At 36.8% G+C, this 14,607-nt stretch overlaps 1 long non-coding RNA gene across 1 annotated transcript; it reads left to right on the top strand.

The window, feature by feature from the left end:
• Positions 1–5,563: 5,563 nt before the first annotated feature.
• LOC146003941 (uncharacterized) lies at positions 5,564–14,269 on the top strand. Its single transcript, XR_014443876.1, has 3 exons — positions 5,564–5,843; positions 11,379–11,537; positions 13,988–14,269. It is a non-coding gene; the product is annotated as an uncharacterized LOC146003941 (long non-coding RNA).
• Positions 14,270–14,607: the final 338 nt, after the last annotated feature.

Here is a 14,607-nt window from a genome sequence, read left to right as displayed (position 1 = left end):
CAGTCTCGCAATGTGAAAATGACAATGATAAATCATTTTAAAAATAGATGCAAAGAGCTTGAAAACAAGACCAATATTGTATTTGTAGGACTACCCAATACTAAGAAAACATTGCTTCGTAAAATTGCTAAAGGAAGTTTTTTGAGAAATGTTGAAAACCTGAAAATTATTAATTGGATTTGAAACCTTTCTGCCTGCATCCTACTAAAATTTCATAACGATCGGATAACCCGTTATTTATTTACAGAATTTCAAAAATGGCGATCAGTTTTTAAAACTCAAAAAACCAGGCCCTTTTATTGTTTTCACGACAATAAAAAAAAGACGGCATACTCGAAAAAATAAATTGGTTAGCATAGATGAACGCAGAATTGAATAAGCTAAATTTTCATGTAACTCGTTCTTATGTAGGTTTACTTATTTAATTTTTAATTGACGTCCAAACTCGAGTATCTATAATTTTTAATCCGACAGTAAGCTATTTGCCCTGTCATATTATACAAGGCCAAGTCCCTCATTATCCAGGTTAAAAGCTGAGGCTGTAAATGGGCACTCAGCACACATGACAAGACACAGGACAACACACAACCCTACAAAGGATTATACTGCTCGTAGGTTGAGACGCCAGAGCCTCGTTGGCTTGCATGACTGCAGTTACCGTGATGTACTACGTGGAAGTGAGGCTGACTTCAGGATGCCTTCAGCGAATGTCACCTCGTACACCCCATAGAGCTGAACTGGTAACAAAAATATCAATAGGTTAGCTTTTGTATATAGCTATGTCAAAATCCTTGATTTTGGATAACATGGCGTTACAAAGGCTCGATTATTCCATGACGCAGGAACAGAATAAGAGCAGGAAGAAAAGAGGAAGTTGTTTATAAAGTGTAATTGCAAAATTGCAAACGATTAAAACCAATTTGGTAGTCTCCGTTGAAGACGTCATGCTCTTAATGAATACAGCAAGATGGGGGTTCTTTTGTAAACATATCTTTTTTCCCCCAAGAAGTTGTATATTGTAATAACCTTGACCGTCTGGTCTGAATGTTGTCTTTCTTGGTTATCCTTGTCAAGATGTAACCACATATGTCTCGCCAAGAAAATAGGCCACGACTCCCTTTTCTGAATTGTGATGCAGTTCGAACTGAATGAACTAAAACTTCACCTGTAAGTTTTGCATTTTAATGCTTATTCATAACCAGAAAGTGTATTTTTGTTATTCAGCGTCTCTTCTCTGCTACTTTTGGCTAATTGCTATGATGAGGAATGTAGTGAATGTATGATGGATTTGATGAAGGGACACTCACAAAGAATGCCCAGGCCGGGATTCGAACCCGGGACTCCTGTTGTCGTTGTATAGTATAATAGGCATGAGCGACCGCAAAAAAATTCCCAGTCGGGTGAGAGGAGTAATAAAGATGTGACAGAGAGAGAAATGGAGAAATAGGGGAGCGAAAGAAAGATAGAGAAATAGAGAAGCGAGCAAGAGAGAGAGAGAGAAAGAAAGAAAGAAATAGAAAAGCGAGAGAATGAGAGAGAAGTAAGGAAAAATCAACAGAGAGAGGGGAAAGAGAGAAGCAAAATAAGTATAGAAGCAAGACAGGCGGAAAGAGACAGAGAAGGAAGAGGAATGACAGAATTAAGATAGAGAAGAACCAGACACTGTGTCACTTTACTACACATCAGGACATGACATAGAGTGGGATGAGGCTAAGCAGATAGGAAGGGAGAAGAGAATACTAGTGAGAAAATGGAAGGAGGCCAAGGAAATAGAGAAGAAAAATGAAGAAGACACAATGAACTGGAATGGGGAGATAAACATAGAATGGAAGAAGGTGTTAAAAAGAGTGGAAAGGACAAGAGAGAAAGAGGAGAGAAGAAGGAAGAAGAATGAAGGAAAAAGAGCGTGAGATAAAAAGAGTCCAACCACATTCTAGATGGAAGTAAATATGTTTAGCCTTTTAGGTAAAGGTACAGTTGACAAGGGAAAGCCACCTGCTAGAATGTTCCAGAACAACTTTCTAATAGTCTGGAGGGGAGTAATGTTTGTGTGTATATATATCTTCCTGTTTTTGTGCCTTGTTACATTTGTACTTGGTGCAGAGTCTGAAGAAGACCTTGCTAGAAGGTTGAAACGTTACGTTTAGTTTATATTTTATAATAAAATAAATTTCTGCCTTGGTCAGCATATTTAGTTTTTCAGATAATAATAGCATTGATTTTACCCTGAACTTTCATGCGAAAAGATAGAAGTTGTATACAACAATCTTCTCATTTCCTAAGCCAAAGGGCAAAGGCATATGGGGTGATGTGGAGGTATAGAGCTTCATATATTCTTGATCTCGGCCATTGTTGGGATGATGTGATCAGCATCACTCCCCCAGGGTTACTCCCAGGTACCCATTCTCGAGGCTGGGTGCGCCTCAGAGCCGCGCAGAAACAGGGAAATGACTGGAAAAACACTTTATCTCATTTCCTAAGAACGACGCGGACCTTTCCGATGGAGTAGTGGCAATGTTGTCGCCTTATGATGATTACAATGAAGGGAAGGCACATTGAACAGTGATTCGGATTCCACTTTAAACTATACGTCCAGTCCCGATTAGCCTAATTGAGCATAAAGTGAACCTAAACAAACAAGCAAACATCGGTGTTGAATTCAACTGTAAACCTGTAACCAAGTTTTTGCAACATTGTCTTAAAATCTCATTAGTGTTATTGGTGCTATTTACTCTACCCATTCACGATGGATGTCTACGCCCCTGGCATCGGTTGCTGTATTGATAGTTCAGCACGTCATTAGCATGTCGTTTCGGATTGGCGCTCACGGAAAGGACATCGCAAACGCCTTGTGATTTTCGCAACAATGTACAACAATAAAGGCATTTCCTGGCTTTTCGAATTATCTGTTGAATAATCGCATAGCACGGGAAGAGGTATCGCGTCGATGGTGACGTATTCTGTTCCGACCAGGTAAGCAACGATTGCGTGTTTAAAACACATACTTGTCACAGGTTCCATCATACACTGCGCTTCCTGCGAGCTAAAGCGAAAGTTTGAGCGATTAACTTCGAACGTATTTAAGCACTGGCGTACATGGAGGGGGCTGATGGGGCTACAGCCCTATCCGGAAATTTTGAGAAATTTAAAATTTTCGAATGAAAGTGGTAACTGAAACCTCGCCTTAAAGTGACCCCCGATTACAATTCTTTGTCCTTGAACAACTTATCAGATGATAATTAAAAATGACAATTATGAAATATTTTATAGTGTATGCCGCCCCCTTTAGAACGCAGGTATGTAATATCTACCTTTATAATTCCAGCCCCCTCCGGAAAAAAAATCCTGCCTACGCCAGTGGATTTAAGTGATACAATGTGAAATTAATCAGTCATTATAACACTTGATGTACTTCTTAACTATGTATTTTTATAACCCAATTAAACGGTGTTTAAACAGGTGGATGGCCAAATCCGGATTATTTTACTGTTTTTTTTTAAATTTAAGTCCACTTTGTGCACAGATAAGCTAATCGGGACTGGACCTACAGTTTTTAATGGTACTTTAGTATTATACGGACTACCTCCAATTAGTACGCCATAAGAACCCTAACCTAATTAGATATGAAGGTTAGGTTGAGTTAGGTTAGGTTCTTATGGCTTACTACTTGGAGGTAGTCCAGTCCGTATAATACTAAAGTATTTAGTATTTAATATCCAGAATGCGGAGAGTAGAACCGGGTATCGGATTTTGATTTAGTCTGCACCAGCACTCGCCATTATTCTTGTGAGCCGCAACCTTGCTAGAGAAATTTGAGTAAAGAGAGTTCTGAATAAGCTCCTGTGCATATGAGCAATATTTTGGGGAGTTTGGGACTATATCGCCCTGCCTGGCGATTGCACAGGTTCTTGTCGGACGATGGAGAGATGGTTGACACAGTATGAGAGATTGATAATAATAATAATTTTAATTTGGTTATTTACAATCGTTTTAAAATAACTCTTCTAAACTTCGTACTTAGTGCAGCACGACAATGAACTATGTTCAAGTAAATAACTTTACCTTCAAAGACATGCAATCACAGGGAGTAATAAAATACGTATTTATAACTGAATCTCACACATTTAAATAAAAACAAAAAGTACTCATACTAAAGTGTAATACCACTATTATAGACATATTGCCGTGCCTGAAATACTGCCATACAACAGGCCTTAGAGTACATGATCTGTAAAATGAGGAAGACGAAAGTTAAAATAAAGAACAATAGAACTTTGTTAACACATTCTATCTGAAAAAAATGTGTCAATATTATTATAAACACCTTCCCTCCGGAATCCGAATATGTTTGGACATCCATTGTTTTAACATTGGCATTCTAAAAAACATACTCCAGCTTAATTAATTACTATAACTTTATGCGTGGAATGAACTGGCAATCAAAAGTATTAAAAATATCTCGATGTACAAGGCTGCAGAAAACAGTTTTCTTAGCGATCAAATTTAGGGTTTCACGATTTTTAAAACACTTTGTATAATAACTCATTTCTCTGTTTCTAAAATTAAGCAAACGTCATCTAACACTAACAATAACAATAAATGGTCACACGTAATAAAATAGCCCTCTTTATGTCTAAAAAAAGTGATTGTTCCCGGAAGCAACGTACAGAAACACCAGTAAATTTTCAGAGAGAAAAGAAACAATAAATAAAGAGATAGAAATTAATACAAAGGGAGAGGAGGATGGAAGATGGAAGAACTGACAGAAAGAAAAATGTAGAAAGAAAGGAAAAGAAAGAAAGCTAAAAGAAGCAAGGTAATTTACATGTCTACTGGTAGATTTATTCGACAATTTTTTGTGGGACTGTCGAAGTAATATGTACGCTATTTCTAAAACACAATTTTATCCTATAAACCCCATATCTTGCCTAATTTAGATGGACCAAAGAATTAGCCATGCGAGTTTCTTCAATGTGAAATATGAGGTGCGAGAAAGAAACTCGTATCATCGTTCAGGTGGCCGAACGCTTCGAGTAGTAAGTACACTCACGAATTATCTTCAGGTTCCAGATTCTAATCCTAGATTAGCTATTCTTCCGTAAATATCCCTTCGACACTTTCATCTCGTCATCATTCATCCTCATCGTCGCGATTAGTCAAAGAGTTGGTGAGAGTTCAGTGTATCGTCTGTGAAAGACGTCGGCATTCTATTTTAATCCAGTTTACCTCCCACTTCCTTGCACCTAGGTCATTACATCAGCTACATGAAGCTCCCTACTGTAAACAAATTCAGTGATTAGGATCGCGGGGACCCTTACTTTGCTAATATGTACGCACTTTGTCGTAATAAACGCGTGACAAGCGTGAATTGGCGCACCTCCGGGAGCAGTGCGTTAGCATCTCATTACAGTCCAGTAACTGGCGATGTGTCGTGTCCGAGTTCTCACGCTGACCCCAAGGGTGCACTACAATAATAAGCCATATGCGCAATGAACGATCGCGCAGTCCCGTCTTTAAACAGATTAAAAGGACAGACAAAACTGTCGCGAAAGGCTGGCGTGGTATTGCAATATTGCTTTCGTTAGTCAGTCTTTTTTTCTTTCGTCTTTTCAAGCTCGTCTTTTTTGTTAACAAGCACACGAGGAAATGCGGGATGTTCCGTTGGGAATGTCCACGCGATTGGCTATATAGTCAGTTTTGCTCGGATCCATTCTAATTATTCTGTTCTGAAGCGCGGAGGAGGACGGAGTGCTGCTTGCACGTGCGTGCGACTAACCACGTCCACGTCTGGCAAAAAAACAGCTGCAACATGAATCGGATTTTCATATCCTTAAGTCTAATTGGTAAGTCTTTCTCTTAATTGTTACTACTTCGACCATTATGTATAAACGATGCTGGTTAAGAGAGTGCTGTGATGTTTTAAAGCTGTTTCAATGTCCTTAAACACTTACTGCGTTTTAAAGTTGCACGAAACAAAGTTCTTATGCACGGTTAGGTTGCGAGTGTGTCAAGTTTTAATCCCGACTGTCGTTAATCTGTGTGAAAACTTAGTATTGACAACTTCATACACGGTTTAAACAGAGTTCGAGATTATTTTAGATTGTTTAGCTGTTGTTAAAACTTAACAGTCATTGTTTATTGACTGTTATTGTGGAAACCTATGTCTAATTTTGCCCTTGCATCTGTTTAGTGGCTTGAAAAAGGAATATTACCTAGTGTGCAAAACGTAACACCAAAATATGAACACTTTCACGTTTCAAAATCTATCCGAAAAGAATGATAACGACATTGTGAGAGAAGATATTGTGAGAGAAGTTAATTTGTATACCAATGTAGATAGTTATTTGTTTTTTTTTATATAATGTTCTATGGAAACATTTAATCAATTCTCACGACAATGAACATAGATGTTACATGTTTTAGTTAATACTCACGAATTAAAGAAGCACTTGTATCACTAGAATCGAACTGTCTGTCCGTGTGCAATTGTTATGTGATCCACAATCAAACTGAAACTAAGCATACGTAATAATGGTGCCTTGAAAAGTAAACAAATATCTAGTGCCTAGCCTCGCGCTGGTCAGCTTCCTTGCAAGGCGGGGAGTTACTTGAGATGCAGCGTTGCTTCGCTGTGTTGTAGGTGTTGGCAGAATTGCCTTGATGGGACACTTCCTTCCACATCGGAGTGACCTTAACAGCTTACAATTCGCGCGGACAGCTGTTACGTGTAAACCAGGAATTCTTTTGTGCACGTTATAAATTTCCTGCTTCATACTCATCGTTGCCAAACAATAAATAATACAGCGTTTCGTGTTGAAATCCAGTTTTTACTTTCATTGTGGGCCATCACAACACATTTCTGTATATCTAGGGTACATAAGCGCCTACCTTAGGAGAACAAGGTACACTCTGTTTTTTCCAAATTGCCCACGAGGAGCAGATGATATATTGTTATGGCAATCTTATCCCTTCCCAAATTCATTTGAAATCAGAGCCGGTTAGGTACAATGTCTAGTCAAGCCGAAACCTTTCGCCTGAAACACTCCCACAGATACATACAAATAACACGTCTTATATTAGCACTAAAACAAAGTTAACGAGCTACGTGTTTTGCAGTGATTGGAAGATAGTATTCCCCTATTTAATTAATCTAGCAATTAGCCGTCAGATACAACTTTAAAATCCACAATAAGAAGAAAAGTAACAAAGAAGTGTATCCAAATTTAATTTCCATCATCACAAACGAACACACTTTTCTTCATCTATCACTACAAATCGTGATAAAACGCAGGATCTTTAAAAATGGCCACTTAAAACTGAAATTTATTGGTATATCCAACACGTTTACATGTAATACATAATCAGCATGTGTTTGCTCATCACATACTTTGATTACATCTAAAATTTCATAGAAGTATGTCAAACAGCTCAAATACGTACGTAGTAATAGCCATAGTCACGTTGTAGATTTTTCCACGGGATGTGATAATCGAAGTTGCCTCCTGCTCTGCGATATATTGAAATCCACATGACGTTACTTGTCATTATGAGCCGTGCGTTTGAATCACGAAGATGCTGCTTTAATTATTTATAATTAAATGTGTTTCAAATATACAATGGATACCGAGTTCTGTTTTCCTTTTCAAGAATAATCAATTGGAACTTTTTCCAGAAATCCAGACAAATCAAGAGTCATTAAAATATTCATTCGTGAAGGAAAGGAATAATAACGAATGAAAGAAAATTGATTAATTTGCTTTATTTGACTTTAAGTTTTCTGTCACTTTTGTGTTTTGGCTAATCGTAAAGAACAGAAGAAAAGGCATGAATAATAACCATATTAAGGACTAAATAAGGGAGAGAAAGAGAGAGGGGAGAATGAAAAACAAATGATGAGGAAGACAATGAGTAGATAAGAAAATACATTATGAGAATGAGAGGGGAAATACAAATAAATATTTGTATAGAAATACAAGGGGAAAAGTAGCAAAGGGAGAATAAAAAAATGAAATAAATGAAGACCCTAACTAAAGAAGGAAAATTATATAATATCCTAATAGCAATGAAGGCATATTAAGTAAGATTTTTTTCCTTTGTCCAAGGTGGGAGGAATCAAGATACTTTCTCACCTCCACTTTCGCTGTGGGTCTTCCTCGTGTGATGTTGAGAAAATAGTGCCTACTTTTCTTTTAAATGCACTCACAACACATTGAGAGATTTGTTTAGTTTAAATTCGAGACCAATCGCGACCATTAGAATGAGTGGATCTCTGTTTGCGTTGATAACGTAATTATGGGTTCGCGGATTCCTGGTGGAGGCACAGTGGTTCAGATCCCACTTTAATCTGTAGGCCCAGTCCCGATTAACTTATCTGCGCATAAAGTGGACTTAAAACAAAGTTCAAACCCTTCATTAGGATGAGTGACACAAAGAACATCCATGCCTAGGCTGGTAGCTTCGGTGGCGAGATCAAAGTCGACTACGTAAAGTTCTCGGTCACAGAGGTGGCTGGCAAGTAGACATAAAATAAAAAATAAAATATTAAATACAATACAAGAGGTTACACACAAAAAATGGTGGTAATATCTATACCTAAGTTTGAAATATTGGAAATCCTTTTCGGTGAGACTGTAGCCATAAGCCTATAGTAATTAGTAACATTACGGTTTACAAAAAGTGAAAGTTCATATTCCTGAACAATTCAACTGTTAGAGAAGGTATCCTCACAAACATCATATTTTGAAGCAAAATATGATTAATTTGTTTGGAGGCTTGTCCAGATTTTAAAATGTAAGGGTGTAACTGTATTTTGAGGGGTGTGGAGTTAAATTTAGTGGTGGTGCGTTAGGTGTTATGAGTGTGTGTGATAATCACTGTACACAAGTCATTGGCTTCTTTTCATAACGGTAAAGCTCCAATTTTCAAACGTATCGCGACTAAGTAATGACATCATCAAGCCACCAGTGACGATCACGTGACACTCACATGTATTCCTCCCTCCCCACTGAAGCTTACTAGACGACCATGACAGGCACCTGTTTTACTTAAAAAACTGCTTTCAAATAAATATCAAAACAAACGACTGGAATAAAACCATGAGAACACGATCAAGATCACAGTCACGTGCATTTTTTTTCGCTTACTTTTCACAAAGTGTACAAGGTTAATCTTCGTGATGACAGATGGAACTGTTAATGGCAAACCCATTGGCTCTCACGGCATGACACTTCCTTCGGAAATGTGAAACATCCTCCCCCACGAATAATATTTCTCACGTCATTGAGGATAGAAATGAGCCAACTGTGGTGCTGTGTTTTAAACTCTGTAGGTCTATCACAAAAAAGTACATACAGTCACGTACATTTCTGTGTTGTAACAACATTCAGTGGGATCATTAGTGACCATGACTGTACAACCAGCAAAAATGTTATACGAGTACAAAGCCGTTCCAGAAGTTCACTAACCACTAGCCTGAATAAATGTATAATATTTTTGAAAGTGAACACCAGCCCAGTGGCAGCGCCTGAAGTGGAGAATGTTCGACCTTGGGATTCTGGAGATGGGATGCGCCTATAGTTTAACATGGTGACAATGAGACAGCTGTGGGTATGCTTTGCAAAATTGTATTAGTGGGGGATACCATCCCCCAGCATTCCCCTATCGCTTCGAGCAGCAATGTGTGTTTGTGCGTGTATGTAGGGTATACGTATATATGGACGCACACACACACACACACTTTCTTGAGTTTGTTTTAAATCCACTTTATGCACAGAAAGGCTAATCGGGACTGGACCTGCAGTTTAAATCGGGATCCTAACCAATACGTGCATCCACTGAGTATTTAACCTAGGACCTCTTGATTACAAGGCGGTAATGTTACCACAACGCTATCATGTAGGCCTTCGGTAAATGGTTCGAGGATTACTTAACTCATCGAACTTTTAGAGTTAAGATTGATGGTAGACTTTCTAAGGATGGTGTGATAAAATCTGGTATTCCACAGGAATCTTATTCCTTATTTATAAAATGACATGGGTAACACAAATAAGGATACTAACTATTCTATTTAATGCTTGCAGATGACTTAAAATTATAGAAATAAATCATAAGTAATGAAGACCTTAGAAATCTTCAATCAGATATTAACTCATTTAATAACTAGTTATCACTTAATGGGTTAAATTTGAACAAAGATAAATCCAAACATTTAACTTTCGTTAGAAAATCTCACCAGATTTTTTCCAAATATTTTACAACTAATTTCGAAATCGAAAAGGTTGACTATGTAGAGTAGTATTTTACTCTCGTCTCAATTTAAACTTGCATGTTTTACAATGTGTTAAAAATGCTAGAGTTATTCTGAGAAACATAATACGTTCATGGTCACATCTAAAGTGTATATCTCTAATTGTAATGTTATTCAAATTAAAAGTTGAACCAATATTAAAATTTGCAACTGTTATTTGGAATTGGAATTACATAATAACTCTTAGAGAGTGTACAGAAAACGCTAGTTAGATTGATTGATTTATTTTCAATTTAAATTGTTTCGTCTCTATTACGACTATGAAAATATATTACATAGATTGAACCTCAGGTCATTATCAGATAGTAGTAATCTTGAAATCAACTTTGTAGATAATATTGTAAACAGCAAGATATCATGCCTCAATATTCTTATGAAATTGGGTCTAAAAACTCCAGTATATGGTGTTCATAATTAGTAATACATAAAAATAATGGGAAGAAATCATTTTTACATAATTTAATAACCCAAGATAATGTTTCCAAAATAACTGAATGTGTACCTGTTTTATTTGTATTTGTTGATTTTTTTTATATTTGTCTTTAGGATTTGACTATATTACTTTTCAGATTATTATATCTATCTTGTCCTTGTCAAACATTTTTTTTTTATTTTATTGTTATATTCATTTTCCCTTTTACTTTGTGATATTTGATTATGAGTGTATGTGTAAAAGTACTGTACTTTGGAATTATCTGTATACCACACTGTAAGTATTGTTTTAAATAAAGAAAGAAAGAAGAAGCGCATTCAGAAAGAGTACTAGGTATATTAATAAATTAAAGCAAAGCAGTGCCTCCCGGATGGCGTAGTGGTAACGTCGTTGCCTTGTAATCAAGAGATCCCAGGTTCAATAACCGGTGGAGGATTCGGATCCTACTCTAAACTTCAGGTCCCGTCTCGATTAGCCTGTCTGAGCATAAATTGAACTGAAACAACAAGATAGTACTCGTAGTGGCTAAACTTGTTTAATTAATTGAAAACAATAGCATTTAATTTTATATATAGCAACATATAGTTTGACTGAGATGTAGTTTCAGACTGTTCTGATTCATTGATGTGTTCGTTACAGCTCTGGTGGTGTGTCAGAACGCGGAGTCCGTCGCAAGGTGCCCAACCTGCGGCTGCGTCTTCGAGTTCGTACCTGTCTGCGCGCGGAACGAGTACAGCACATACAGATGGTTCGCCAGTAGATGCGTGCTCAACTGCGTAAACAAGTGCAAAAGAAAAAGTAAGTTCCTTCCTTTGAAATAAAGTTTAGTTTCTGCGATATTCTCTGTTAGATTTCATCGGGGCTATACATTGCATTGTTTTTAAGTAACTAGTTTCAAGTAACAGTTACTTGCTTGAATTGCATCCCTTGTACCCCCCCCCCTTCAAATAATTTGGCAGACGCAAGATGCTGCTGTTCAAAAAATCTCATTTTTAGTAGCTAAACGCAAAGAGTTTCTCTTGACTAAATTATCTCCCTATCCAACCTATTGCACTGAACTGTGGTATTACAGTAGTTACCTCACTTGAGCTGGGTGCTATGAAAAACTTTATAAGAAAGTATAAGCTTCTTAAATGGAGTGTATATTTATGGGATAAAGCCTGAACTGTACGTACATGTTGTTTTTTTAAAAAAAACTATTAGAAACTATTTTGAAAATAGCCATATTATTAAAATTCCAACTTCTGATTTTTTTTTTTTTATTTGAAGCACAAGTTCATGAACATTTTATTTTATAAATTAGAGCTATGCGTCCTGTTCTAAAATGGAATGGTCCATACATACGTCTCAAGCAAATATTGAACTTTGTACCCTCCAAAATAAAAAAATATCGGTAATGTCATCTCCCATGTTTTTGAACTGAGAAACTGTACTCGTACTGTAGAAGAAAACCATGCCAATGCTGAAAACCTAATTGCTAATGCATTTGTACAGAAAGTGGCATATCTTTCTGATATTTTCCACAAACTGAATGTTCTGAATGTATCCCTACAAGGCGGAAGGGTATCCTGCAACTATCAAAGTGTCAGCCTTCAAAAGGAAGTTGATGCTTTGTAAGAGAAAGATTAAAGCATTGCTCTCGTACATTGAGCATGTTAGAAGAAACAGGACTACAATTCAATAAAGAAATCCAAACATTGCTGTATGCCTGTTTTTAACATCTATTATCCACCTTTTCTTACTGTCTGCATTTATTATTTATCCTTTTTATCTCATGAATATCGTATCGCTGAATGAAATGATACCAGCTTACTATGAACATTGAAAAATTGTTCACCACTTGTATTAATCACAAACATTACATTTTCATTACTTGTATATGTACCAACAGTAAATAAACACATGAAGAGAATTTGTGTTGATCTTTCATGGTCACATCATGTGTAATATTATTGAGGGGAGGCGCGTGCAGATTTTGGCATCGCAGGGGAGTCATGACAGCTAAAAGTTTGAAAACCCCTGGTGTAAATAATATAGGCGCCGAGCCCTCCCTCTCCCCAAATCCTCAGGGGAATTGTATTTGTAGTTTGTTTATTTACTTTCACTTTTCTGCCACTTTTGCCTAATGGTGACGATGAGGATGAGAAGGGACAATCACAAAGTACATTCATGCCTCGTCAAGACTCGAACCAGGAAACTTCTGTGGCGAGATCTAAAGGCGACAATTTAAAGCGGTCGGCCACTCAGGAGTACTATATATTACATGTATAAAATACTATTAGTATGTCCATCTTCCCCTCAAAATGTATGTAAAGGCTCTACTGATAAACAGCATACACAATCAGGCTGGGGCCTCCCCGATGGCGCAGTGATAGCGTCTTCGCCTTGAAATCAAGGGGTCCCGGGTTCAATACACGGTGGAGGCACATACTGTTTCGGATCTCACTTTAAACTGTAGGTCCAGTCTCGATTAGCCTTACTATGCATAAAAGTGGACTTAAAACACCAACTCAACCACAATCAGGCTGATAAAGATTTCTTTCTGGGAAGGGCAGAGAATATGCTGTAAGTATGTGAATGTGAAAATGTAACGCTGAAAATATGATGTGCAGATTTTACAGCATGTTATAAACACCATATATTATATATATACGTATATATATATATAATATTCACATCAAGAGTATTACAATGGGTCGTTTTATGTCCAGTTTATGGTCAAATAAACTAATCGAGACGAACCCAATGACTTTTTGATTATAAGGTGATGACATATCGTTTTGTAAAATAACAGTTGTTCTACGTTATTTGAATTAAGAATGACTACAGAATAGAGGATAAACTGCCACAAACATAAGGAACATTTGATCTAGAATTCCATTTAGGACGCCTGGTCTTGGTGCTACGCACTCTCTAAAATCGACACAGGCTCACCATTGTCAATGATACTATAATTTTAATTAAAGAGAAAGTGACTTATCTATAAATAATCAGTTATATATCTGCTTGTTATATCTGAAGAACATGTAGAGTAAATTTGCTTTAAGTACATTTTTCAAATATGATACCAAAGTCTCGCTTTTGTAAAAATAATTGTACTAACAACCACCCCCTCTTGTCCCTTCCAAGCCAGGGAAATGAATGAATAGGGCTATGTCTCGACTACGAGGCCATCGTCTTAACTAGTAACTTAAATTAGTATATAGATATGCAATGTCAATTAATATTCGATTATTATTTTCTTTCAGATTATGTATTCCAGTACATGGGAAGATGCCGGAACAAACGGGAAATTGACCCCCAGTACATGCCACACTGAATCTCGGAGTCATCACTGTCATATCATCATTTTTCTTTTTTGCACTCTTTTATTTGAAGTTTCGTAAAGAATTGTGACTGTACGCAAGCTTTTTTTCTTCCTATTGGAAGTCCGATACGTTTAGCTTCTGTATTATCAACAACGTCGCTCTTACAAATGTCAGAAAGGGTAATAAAGTTATACATATCTAATAAATGTTGTTCAACTATCACTCATTTGTTTGTGTTTGTGACTAACTCTACCCTGCTACACCAATAGGCGTTAACTCCATTTCAGAAAATGTTGTGAAAATTAGCAAAATGCGCCTTGACTTTGGCAGCAGCTTAAAATAAAATTTAAGAAAGGGGCATTCCATGTGAAAGTAAGTAACCCTGAATCTCAATTTTTAAAATTAAATGAAATGCTGTAACTTATCCTATCTTCTGAGAAAACAATTTAAAATTATCATTTGCATAAACATTCAAGTATTTTGCATGCTTAAGTTAGAAGGTATAATGTATGTATAATCAATAGCGTTAAGTTTCATATTTCATTGCACATAAACTGTAA

This window comes from Lepisma saccharinum, chromosome 21 (genome assembly GCF_977018435.1).
Source record: "Lepisma saccharinum chromosome 21, izLepSacc3.1, whole genome shotgun sequence".
Classification (NCBI taxonomy): Eukaryota; Metazoa; Arthropoda; class Insecta; order Zygentoma; family Lepismatidae; genus Lepisma; species Lepisma saccharinum.
This window is presented reverse-complemented; position numbering and strand designations above follow the sequence as displayed.